The following is a 12144-nucleotide window of genomic DNA, read 5'->3' as shown; positions in this document are numbered from 1 at the left end:
CAGTCTATTATTTATTGATGGTTAAATGGCGATAGCTTATGAAGTACAACATGACCGTTTATTTAGTGATTTAGTATATATTGTGGTGTAATTGTCGAGATATTTGGAGATATTATTTATGGTGGGGCACCCTACTCTAGAAATTCAATTTCCGTCAGAACCAAAATAGTCTAACCAACTTTCTCCAAATCATAATGATTTGTGTTTTGATTTCCCCCAAGAAATAATAATTATCTATTTTTAAATCTAATTAAAAATGCTTTAAAATACCTTTTATTGGAAAACGATACATTCTGGTTCTTAGTCCGACCATAAACCACCCCCCTCAATTCTATAATGGTCGTCACCATGACATTGTTGAATTGTTCTGTGCCCGCGATTTGTGCAGCTAATTTTAATGTAGCCATATTTGTATTATCCGATCCGTTTTAACTAGAAAACTAGATAGTAGTCGCGATATCGAAACATAAGATATCCAGTTGCGCGCAGATAGGGTGTGGGGGCGGGGGGGGGGGCGATGCCCGCAGACACCCATTTCACCCATCTAATCAAAGAGTGAATTTAAAATTAAGTTTGGATTTGAAATTATCGCTGTTAACTTTAGTGTACAAGGTACCCCATGCATTGCCAAACCTCTGCAAACCACTGAAGTTACCACTTTGCAAACGGGAAATGAAATGGGGTTTAACGTCCTAATTTTATGCACTGCCTGGGCTAATGAAGACGAATCTACACCATGAAGTGTCTTATAAGTGACATTTAGCCAGGACAGCGGCACTAAAGCCTACTCTTATATCGAATTCCAACTGTCAGGGGTTCTTTTACGTACAAGTCAATGTGTGCAAGGGACTGTTTTTGGCCCCACCCAAACGACTACACAGCCGTCCTTGCTTTACTTATAGGACACTTCTATTTGGAAAGTGCCCTTACTATTGTCCTTTTTGGATCAAGTCTATTGAGCCTGGTTTCTTGATATCCGATTAGGATAGCCGGTGTTATTAATTTATTTATGACAGAGATATTAACCGTAATCAAATTTCTCTTCTCTATTATTATATGAATCTATACATGTCAGTAGCTAGTGTCAGACTATTCCTAATTGTTCTAACCATAACGTGTAAGAAAGTCACTGATAAACAATATGTCGGCCATGTTTTATAGGAAGTAACTAAAACGCCAGGTGCCCTACCTATTTACGTGCTGCTCAGATGTATGTAGTTTAACGTATGGCACTGAAACAGAATATAATTACACAGAAGCACTGCTCACATTCATCATATTAATATCCAGTTCAAACAAATTCACTTAAATATATATACATTATATTGTCAACACACTTCTATGAAAAATCGCCCTACGATTGTTTCTGTGAAATCCTGATAAGAAATGACACATATTGATAACTGGGCGTATACTAATGGTGCAATGTTCACAAAGTCTAAGTGTAAATTTATCTTTGTGAATACCTTAAACAGATTATCTTTATCTTTCAGATAATTGATTATATGATACATGTTGATTTATTCAAATTTATAAATGCATGTTTGAATTGTGTTTGTATTTTATTGTTTAAATTTACGGAAGAATAAAAATAATACTATCTGTCTGCGATATCACCCTCGGTGGAAGTGAACATTAAAAAATAATAGAAGAAGAATTTACAAAGGAAAATAGCAAACTAGTAAACGAATAAACGAACAATCTATAGGGCTCATCCATTCTCTTATGGCCCCTATATGATTTACACTAAATTGCAAATCTGATTAAAATCGATAGGGTTCATCGTCTTATGGCCCCATGCTTCACACGAATTTAAAAATCAAAACCCAACCGTGTTAACTTTAAATTATGTGAAGCTTTGAATTACAGACTTGCTTGTTAAATTATTTAAATTTAATGTGTGGGCGACGTTTTAGTTTTTTGCAAAGTTTTCAGATCATATTTCTTTAAAATAAAGCTAGACAAAGGGTTTATTGTCTTGTGGCCCAAATGCTCCATAACCAAAATCTTGAAAAATTCTGGGCTCTGTCGTATTCACAAGAGGTTCATTCTCTAGTGGCAAAAATCTTTCCAAAAATCTAGATTCCATCCGTTCACAAGGATAAATTCCACGGAACGCCGAAAATAAGTAGTGTTCCTCTTGTCATGGCATTAATGCGTCAAAAGAAACTTGAAAGATAGCCCACGCAGCATCTTATGCTCAACAGCTCCATATTCGAAAGGAAAACTTTCCTTCAAGAAATCTAATCTCTGTCCTGTTCACATACTTGTTATATGTGAAAACCTTACATTTCTGAAAATCAACAGGGGCCATCCTTGTCGCGGAATACTGAATATCGAAAATCCGTTAAAAACATAATGCTGTATCGCGTTAATAAGGTTTTCAAAGAATGAAGAGTAACTCAGAAACTGAAAATCGCTAAGCGCTGATTATGAATGGAGTTCATGACCCCATTGCTTCGCACACAATTTAAAACGTGAAGCCTCTATGACGTTAACGGTGCTTTCAGGGTGGGGGGGTATATTAAGGAACAGAATTCTGAATATTGATAGGGTTCGTCCTATCATCGCCACATATATGAGGGTAACTCTGGAACAGAAGTTTGCCATTATAGTAGAGAGACGAAACTCAAAAAGATGGTTTTAAAAATCATTTAAAAATGCATCCACCGCAGCAAAGTAGATCATGATGTTCCGCATCTGGCTAGGATGGATGCCAAGCGTGATTTATTTTGGTTTACAAATACAGTCCAAAATTTTAAACCATTTCCTCAAAATGTCACAACTGGGATACCCGAAACACTGCTATGTTTGACCCCTTAAAACCCCGGACTCATAGGGATAGAAGATTTATTATGATTTTAAACACTGCCCAGATGGGAGCCTTTTACGGAATCATAGACCAAACGGACTTCTTCATTGCATGTAAAATATTTTTGGCGGAACAAATAATAAAAGATGGGTACAACTAATTAAAAATGAAATAATATACCTGATCTTAAACAGGTTGTATTTTAAGAGAATTGGTCATTTAATTGTCTACTATACAAATGGAACCTTGTCTTCACCTCATGTTCTGTGCCTGATCAAATATTCTTGTCCTGTTTACGAAGCGGAGCGTAAGGTGTACGAAATCGCGACAAGTCTATATTTATCATTTGATATTAAGATATTTGATACAATGATAAGTGAAATATTTAAAAATAACTATTTTGGACTCATTGACCCCGTATCATTATCATACAACGCCTCAATGTACATTTAGATACATTCGATCCATTTATAATCTAGAATTGAATACAACATTTTGAATAAAATAACTTAAGTGGATTGATAATGTAACAGAAAATAAGACGCTATAATATTCTATCGCAGCTTTACGAGCTTTATAATTACAATGGATGAGGTCAGAACAAAAAGTTAGTGCTAGTTTTTGTCAGTAAAGTAGTTAACCTGAGCCTCTTAATTACATTTTGGAAAATATATTAAATTTTAAAATTGAAAGTCATGGTTATTTTCCATAATTGGTTTGTTCTATCTACCTCTAAGTACTTTATTAATAGAGAATCATATAATGCATCTGAGACTTTATTTTTTATCTCTAAATTTAACACTGACTCACTATTATGACTTCAACCAAATTTGTATTATATTGGCTTTTAATTACTGATGTAAAGTGGATCCAACACTAGTGTCACTCTAGTGTTTCCGTAATCTCCGCCCATGGGCTCCAATAGAACACTAATTTAAAAGTCCTTCAATATTTATACAAAACACTCAAACACTGATATTTGTTGGGGTCAATTCTTTAGAAATTAGCCAAGAAATCATCGAAACAGTAGCGGAAGCCATGTTTGAATTTGTTTCGGGTAACACTATTATGGTCTGTGTAACCATGGGCCGTATATACACGGTCCATGGTGTAACACTATTAGTGATAACAGAGATCAGTTTCGTACATATAGGATTTATTTACATCGGGAACAGAATATGAAACAGCTACATAAATACAACAGGAATATACATACATCAGGAACCTAAACTAAACATGAACACGGTACATCAAAGGTATAATGTGAGTCCAATACGCTCGTCTCTGCTGCTCTCTCGTCTCAGGGTCTTTTATACCTTGGTATAGCTGAGTGTGCCTTCTATTTAATCAAGAGTATGGAAATTATTAAGTCCGTAATTAAATAAGTGCATATATATTGTGGACGTGAAATGGACAGTACATGTATAGCTGATATCGTAGATCAATAACGGGTTCGCACATGTGGGGTTCTGATTGGTTCGATGAATCTAAATAAATATTTTACATGTGTAAAATACAGTCTTATATGAATCAGATTATGGAACTTTTTGTCACACTGGAGACTCTAACTTGTAATTTCATCCACAGTTGGAGGCAGACCACCATTATTTTCTCCATTGACTTCAATGTTAATTCTGGCCTCTTTGCCCACCTCCAACTTTTCCCCAAATTTTCGTTGGGCTGAATGCCTATCACTAAAGACAGGGGGACAAATGGTCATGTCTTTGCACTAAAATTTGTATGAGGATGACCACAAAAATTTTGAGATACACAAACTTGAAGAAGCATAATAAAAACATGTAACTAGTTGCCGTACATATCACCGTAGCCGACCTGATAACTCTGTTATCCTTCCGCTTCAAAATCATGAATATTTACCAAAACCTGGCAGAAAATGTTAATTAAAACCCTCTTCGTCCATTTTAAACCAAAATATCAACTACAATGGTCATGCAAAAGAGGAGAAAGGAGACAGAGAGAATTGCTATAAATAGACGAAATGGATATAAAACTGTAATTATCTCCCTTTTTGGCTTAACACTGTATTTGAGTTCAAAAGTTAGTAAAATAGTTGAACTAGTGTTATATTACGTCATAACTATTGACTCCAACATTACATTTAACCTCACCCAATGATGTTTTTTTTTTTTTTGCTATATCCGTGATAAGATCACTATTATCCGATGTTCACGTCTTGATTCAAGGTAAGTGAACGAATGTTTTCTGATTATTTTTTAAAATTCATCTAGATTTACAAACATCTTCTGATCAAAAACTATCTTGGAATTTACTCTAAAGCGAAAAATTCCAATTAACATAGTTATAAATTTGAACCTCGTTGAATTTGGTTAAAATAATGTGCTTTATTCGAAAGATTTAACCGGAGGTCCGTTGTTTACTAATTTTAGTTTATTTTTTTTTTTATACCACTGTGGACTGCAGAAAATAAAATCGATCATATCTCAAAATAGACTATATCTGTGGGTGTATTCTTATAATATATGTTTCGTAACGAAGTTTGAGTTTCACCTTACAAGCAAATCAACACATATAATTCCATAAAATTAACGCATTTTAGTTTTGACACCGATCATGTCATATCAATTTACACGATTTCTTTTAAATCGTGTAAATTAATATGACATGATAAAAGTAATTTTCTGTTATAACTTTACGTTCACAATTCAAACAAATTAACGCATTTTATTTTTAGCACAGTTAATTTACACGACCTAACAATATAAATTATTTCTGTTTTAACCTTAGGTCCCCAACAGACTCTCTTAGATAAGTAACCACGTATTTGTCAAAGTTTATTTAGACAGCTTTGCACAACTTATAACAATTTTGTGCAGTAGAAACCGAATGGAGAAAGAAATGGGAAATGTCTGTAACTGAAACAGTTTAAAGGCGCTAAATCGGTACAGATTGACACAAATGGGTGCAGCGCATATATAATAATGCAATATGAATGTTTAAAAACTGATATACATTCAATCGTTTCTGTTTTTACTGTAATTTTTAATCAGTAATGTTCGGGAAAATACGACAGAAGTCTCAATCGAATGACAATCTATAGGCTCTGGTTATTCCAGTCTACACCGATAGTATTTATTGCGCATGCTCTTCAGATATGATGGCGCCACCGTTTGACATGACTTGTGGAATATGTCTAGCCCCGTTCTTCGAGTCCCTTTTGTTACAAATAGCGCCGAAACGCATTATAGTACACGATTCGTGTACTAATGGCAAAATGTTTATTTTGTCTTGAATATTGGATATCGGAAGTCCGTCTTTTCCCGGTAAGATCACAACATCAATCTTGATTTAAATTGACAAATAATTCATGTTTTCAATGTCGAAGACTTTGGATGATACTGAGTTAGAGACTTAGCTACTGTTTGTGCCTCTAGCCTAAATTTAATAAGGACACGTCTACCAATCTTAAACGCTACTTTTTTTTAGGAAATGCGGATTTTGTAGCAAACAAAACCTGTCTCCTCTTCCTCCATTTCTCTATGTGTTTATCAAGGTTCTGGCCTTGCAAGTAATGTTTAAACAATTGTGTAAGGATATCTCCATTGGCCCTTTCTAGAAGTCCGTTTCGAATTTTAAGATGAAGGGATGTGGATTACAATAGTTTAAATATTTAACAAATAGATTCTACATATTTTGATATATGTTTTATATTTACATGACAGTCATTGAATGATGTTAGAGAAGATGTTACAGACTGCACCATTCTATACCTCAGGATGTTCAGTTCATAGTTCGACACCTTAATGAGTAAATCTTACCCGATAAATTATGTAATGTTAGCAAATCTATGGGTTACACCGAATTGCAAATTACAAGAAGCGGTTACTGTGCAATATCTATTTCCAATGTGATACCATACTATACAAGTAATAGAAATAGCAAAAATCTATAATTTCTGGAAATATGCTAAACTGGAAAGTTACTTTACGATGTGCGTCCATATCTATTTTAGTTAGATCCACAATCCTTATTCTCAATCTGATTAAAATATACATCTATATTTCGTTTCGTTTTTTTATACTTTCGATGACCTACACTACATGAAGATCTGACCGGTTGTAGCGATAGGTCGCGTCAGGGGTCATACGAGAGACTTTTGACCCTATGACGTCAGACATTTGATTAATCAATCAGTATTGATGTTACAAGTGGATTACCCACAGTTCCGTGCAAAACAGACCGTTTCTTTGACTAACCCCTTACATCATTCAGAACACGCCAATGATAGAAACTTTTCCAGATCCTAGTGTAGTAAAGACAAGTAAAACGAAATTTTGAACTATAAAAACGAAACGAAAAAGGATCTGTGTTTTAATCACATTGTCCGTATTCTAAACACGACGATTTGTATGAATAGGTGGTGTAGAAAAATCAGAAGATATAACCGACTTCGACAAGAAACCCTTCGACTGTCCAGAAAATAGTCCAAAGTAAGATATCGTTAAAGGAGGAGGCCACGCGTTGATCCTGTTTTAAAAGCTTTGGTTGATAAATTACTAGAACCCATTCCCAGCCCTGTTGAACAAAGTGAGAAGGGACGACAAACAACTGTTACAGATGATTTTAATAGCACGAAAATGAAGAAACGGGAGGGCTGGATAGAGATGAAAACCCATGACAGTAAGTGTTCAGCACAAAAAAAAACAACATGAAAAAGCCAAGATTTAACAGGAATAATAAGGTTATGCAGCGTAACATTGGAGATGAAAAGGAAGTATGCAATGCCGTGGGCAGTACAAGGACATGTTGGATAACATCATTGAAAAATATGAAAGCCTGAATATGATCGAAAGAAAAACTCGAGAACTGAAAAGTATGTGCTCAAACTTCAAACTTATTCAGAAAATACATGCCCAATTTGGTGCAACATGCCTTATGATCTTCGGCCCACGCATTAGACCTCCACCCCAAATCCTCCCCCCCCCCCCTCCACGCTTACTAACCAGTGTGCCATTGAATGTAGATCTATTAAAAGATCCATTTGCTGAAAATGTTGTAGTATGACTGAGACAAACTTCCCACATACGACAAAGAAAAACTTTTATATTAAAATTCAAATACCGTTTCCTATTCGCATTGATCCTGATCGGTCCTACTGATCGGTCAACTTATTTTGAAAAACAAACCTTGCATGTTTATCATCCGTGACAGATTACCTATATATGAGAAAATGCACAAGTTTTGTTTTATTGTCAGTGGTCTGTCAACAGTCTATAATATTCAAAACTAACCAACACCGCTTTAAATGGTATATATTCAAGTATCTACAAAAGGAAATTTCTTGGAGTAGGCCCTACAAAAAAAACCCCAACAAAATATTATTACGGGGTTCCCTTCTTAATAGTGACGAGGCGTAATAAAATATGTTCTCTATACCGATTCTCGTCGTTGCTATGACTACAAGAGACATAAATCTAAGGCAGTGGGGTTATTAAGAGAACAACGTCGACTTGAGCATTGTCATGTTATTCTATTCTATTTTATTACCCGATCGTCTGAGCCATTACATTTATCGTAGCAGCAAACGAAATACAGACAACAATATCGGAGTAACAATTTCTGTTCGTAGTCTCTAATATTCTTACCAACGAATGCTTCTCCCAAAAGCTATTTCATTTGTTATTTGAGATTATTAGTTATGTCATATTTTGATGACGATATAAAACCCAGATATAGACAAGTTATTTATTAAAAGTGTCCCTTTCACGTCATGGGCTGGTTTCGACATCTTGTCAGCTAACCAATGCCGGATTTAGATGAAGTGAGGCCCTTGGCTATTCTACGCACTTGGCCTCTCCCAGTCCCCCACCCTCATAGCTAGAGGAAGAAAAATGTGTACTTTAAACACAACTGAGCAAAGCCGGGCATGATGACGAATGTTTGAGACTACCTAAAGCGCGTGTAAGAATTAGAAAGACTTATGACAGTATCAAAAACATTCGACACTTTGGCCCGAGAACAAAACCTAAAGGTAAATCCGGCTAATAGATTCAACTTCAACGTTGTTTTTTTTCTCGGGCATGGGAAAGCTCTGCGAATAATCGACAATGACTGACATTTTATTTGAATTCAACTTTGTAGCTAGTCAGTATCTCAGTTAATTTTAATATAACATTCGCAATAACATTAAATTTCAATAGGGATCATCCTAATAAGGGGTATATCTATGAAAATCTCCAAACGACAATATTAAGCAACCACATTAACATAATGGGCGTATAAAATATATATTAATCATATTTAGTTAGTGATTAAATATAAATAAAAGTTTTAAAAGTCATCAGCACTCTTGAATGACGTGTTTGATTAGTAACATCTAACCTAATCATGATGTGATCATTCAAGTTTTTTTTTATTAATAAAACCTATATTTGATGTGATGTTTGGTTCCTTTTAATATACTCATCACCATAGTGAGATCAAACAAGCATGGTATGTGATCATCTGTTAAGTCTGTCGTGTGCATTCTCTTAGTATCACGCAATCATATATCTCAGTCAGAGATCCTTTCTCTGTAACATCATACTGTATCTAGTTCTCTAAGCCAAGTGCGTGCTATGCATTGTCATTAATTCATATTTGCTGGGTATCGATTTTATGGCGGCCTCGATGGAAACAGGCATTGGAATTTCTGTTATTTTTAGTCGATTCAAGCCACGTCTAATATAAGCCTACTGCTGCTAAACAGACCCATATTAAAAATTACCACCAAAGCTGCGGGATTTGAAAAGATATATTGCTGTGTGGCAGTCGATTTCCTAATCATGTGCTGAGTTACTCGTGCGTTGATAAAATTCCAGAGAACGTTTCCTGTTGTGCGCGAAGAACTAAAAAAGAAAAAAATACAAGTGTATGCATGTTCTTTAATTGAGTTGAATTTTGTTGGGTAAGTTATTAAATTAGTTTATATATAAACATGTTTACATAAACTGAATTGTGTCACGCCATCTTAATTTATCGATATTTTATAAAGATATTTATCGCTAGGTTTAAATGAGACGTGTGTAAAGTATTAATAATGTGTACACAAGTCGACGCCTCATTACAGTTGAATAATGAACGGTTTCTCGTGTTATTATCGTAAAAAGGTTGGAAGGTTTGTCAGTTGATTTATGGGTATTGTTTTTGTCTGGACCCTGATAGTTATCTCCTCGCATTCTTTCTTGTGAACTGTGTCTAAGATAATGAGTTCAAAGCGATAATTTCTACTTTCAGGATTCGATTTACATGTCTTTTCTTGTAACATTTCCTTCGACGCATGAACTAGGCTGAGTATATATATTGTTGATATGAATGTACGTTTGGATACGTATAACATAGATGGGTTATAGTACATATAGATCGAAGGTCTGACTCCTTTTATGGTTATTTGATTTTTAATGGTGAAATACGTTGAAATACGTCAGTTCGATTTTCAAATATTCCCCAGAGACTTTTGGAGTTGTGTCCAAAACAATAGAACTTGTCGATACCGCATTTTGACGAAAAGCTAGAATAAATACATTGATATGTAATAGATCTTTTGTTTTGTGCACAACTGAATAGATAAGTCGAAATAAAGTGGGAGATGCGTCTTTGAATTCAGCTTTCGAAAAGCTAAGCCAGGGTGGGATTCCGTGTGAAAAAAATGCGTCTTGTAAATGTATATTGTTTTGTACAAAACTTTCTGTTAGTAAGTTTGACAAAGGTCGACGATGCATTTTGGTTGATACTTGATATGGATATATAATGTATGTATGTCATATGTCAGGATCGCGATCTGTATGAAAATTCCCCAAAACTCCGAAGATTTAAATGTTTGGGAGAGCTGATAAAAAACTCTCAGTGGTGTTTACATAATATCCCAAGGATTCTAAATCTACTTCTAAGCATGCTCGTTTTTTTCCAAAAGCTTGTAATTGAATAGGGCTGTTTATTAATAAGACATTATGCATATTTAGGATTATATCAAAGGTTTTATAAATACAATTCCAAAAAATTTCATATGTAGGCAGCAGGAAGGGAGTAGAAAGGAATGAATGTCTTCAGTAAATAATTGTATAATTAAGTGGTATAGGAAAAGTAGGTATACGAGCGTACCTAATTTACGCAAGCCTATTCCTATAACCGTTTAGTGCACATGGCCACTGTGAAGTTAAAGCCCCCCCCCCCCCCACACACACACACACACTTCCTTTTCCGCCCGACCTTGATATGATTCTGGAATAGGTTATCAATATTGGTAAAAGGAAAAAGCCTCTTGATTAAGCTAGCGATTGCTCTAATTATCATCCCCCATCTCAGGAGAATTCTTTATTGATTTTCATTGATAGTCTCCTCAAAACCTTTATCGCTATATTGGCAAAATTTAGTATCAGATAGTCATTAAATTTGTAAATTCGTCATTTGTTTCGTAATTTTAAAATTACGATTAAAGTTTCCGGTGGGCATAAGATGTTTTCATCTTGCAGACCATCTTTAGACAAGTTCTGTATGTGAAGTAAAAGTTATGGTATGTGGTGTTTGTCACAATTTTAAACGCACTATTGTTTCGGATACACAGTTAAATCCGGTACCATGTCTTTAAGTATGGAAATGAGTTTCAGTTTATTATTTACTTTTGGCAAATTGGGGCTAGCAAATTCTATGGTGTGGTTTTATTCAGTATCAGGGACTGTTATAGTAAGTGGCTCTCTGAGTAGACAAACAAACCGATATTAGTCCAATTCTCTTAAGTGACATCGTTTGGCCAGAATTATTTGTCTGTGTTCGATAAGGCTAAAAGAGAAAAATACTGGTCTGTAAGTCAGGTTATTTTTTTAAAAAAATATATATCAAAACACACCCAACCACACATACATCGTGTCTAGGACAGGTCCTCGTTTATATTTAATCTATCATGTATGAAATACTGTGACGTAATTAGTTGATATTGTCGAATGTTGCAGTATACTATACAATTACTTTATTTTTAGCATTGCTTTGAGTGTTTTAAATGATTATATAAACTTGGAAATCGAGTCACGGTATAAATCGTGGTACCATTAGTATACTGTGGTCGCCTGAATATGACTAGGCGGATACTCAGCATATACTTATGCAGTGAATACATGCATTCGCTAGACTTTGTCATGCCGTTTGAAATAAATACGGTAAGGTGTTTATTATTTTTGGTTAATTATTGATAGGTTCCGAAAAATAATCAAGATTATGGCTGTTGTAAATATCGAAATATCCGTGTTGGATCGCGTTGGGAAATGAGGAAAACCGTTTAGGGTCGGCGATTTTGGTCGGGTATCCGTAAACACATGTGT

The 12144-nt window shown here is 34.9% G+C and overlaps 1 long non-coding RNA gene across 1 annotated transcript in view; it reads left to right on the top strand.

The window, feature by feature from the left end:
- Positions 1 to 9443: 9443 nt before the first annotated feature.
- The window catches only part of LOC126812537 (uncharacterized), a 36237-nt gene continuing 33536 nt past the window's right edge, over positions 9444 to 12144 (top strand). Inside the window, exon 1 of the long non-coding RNA XR_007675982.2 lies at positions 9444 to 9737. This is a non-coding gene — a long non-coding RNA (uncharacterized LOC126812537). The remainder of the gene's footprint in view (positions 9738 to 12144) is intronic.

The sequence above is a fragment of the Patella vulgata genome, chromosome 2 (assembly GCF_932274485.2).
Source record: "Patella vulgata chromosome 2, xgPatVulg1.2, whole genome shotgun sequence".
Lineage (NCBI taxonomy): Eukaryota > Metazoa > Mollusca > Gastropoda > Patellidae > Patella > Patella vulgata.
This window is presented reverse-complemented; position numbering and strand designations above follow the sequence as displayed.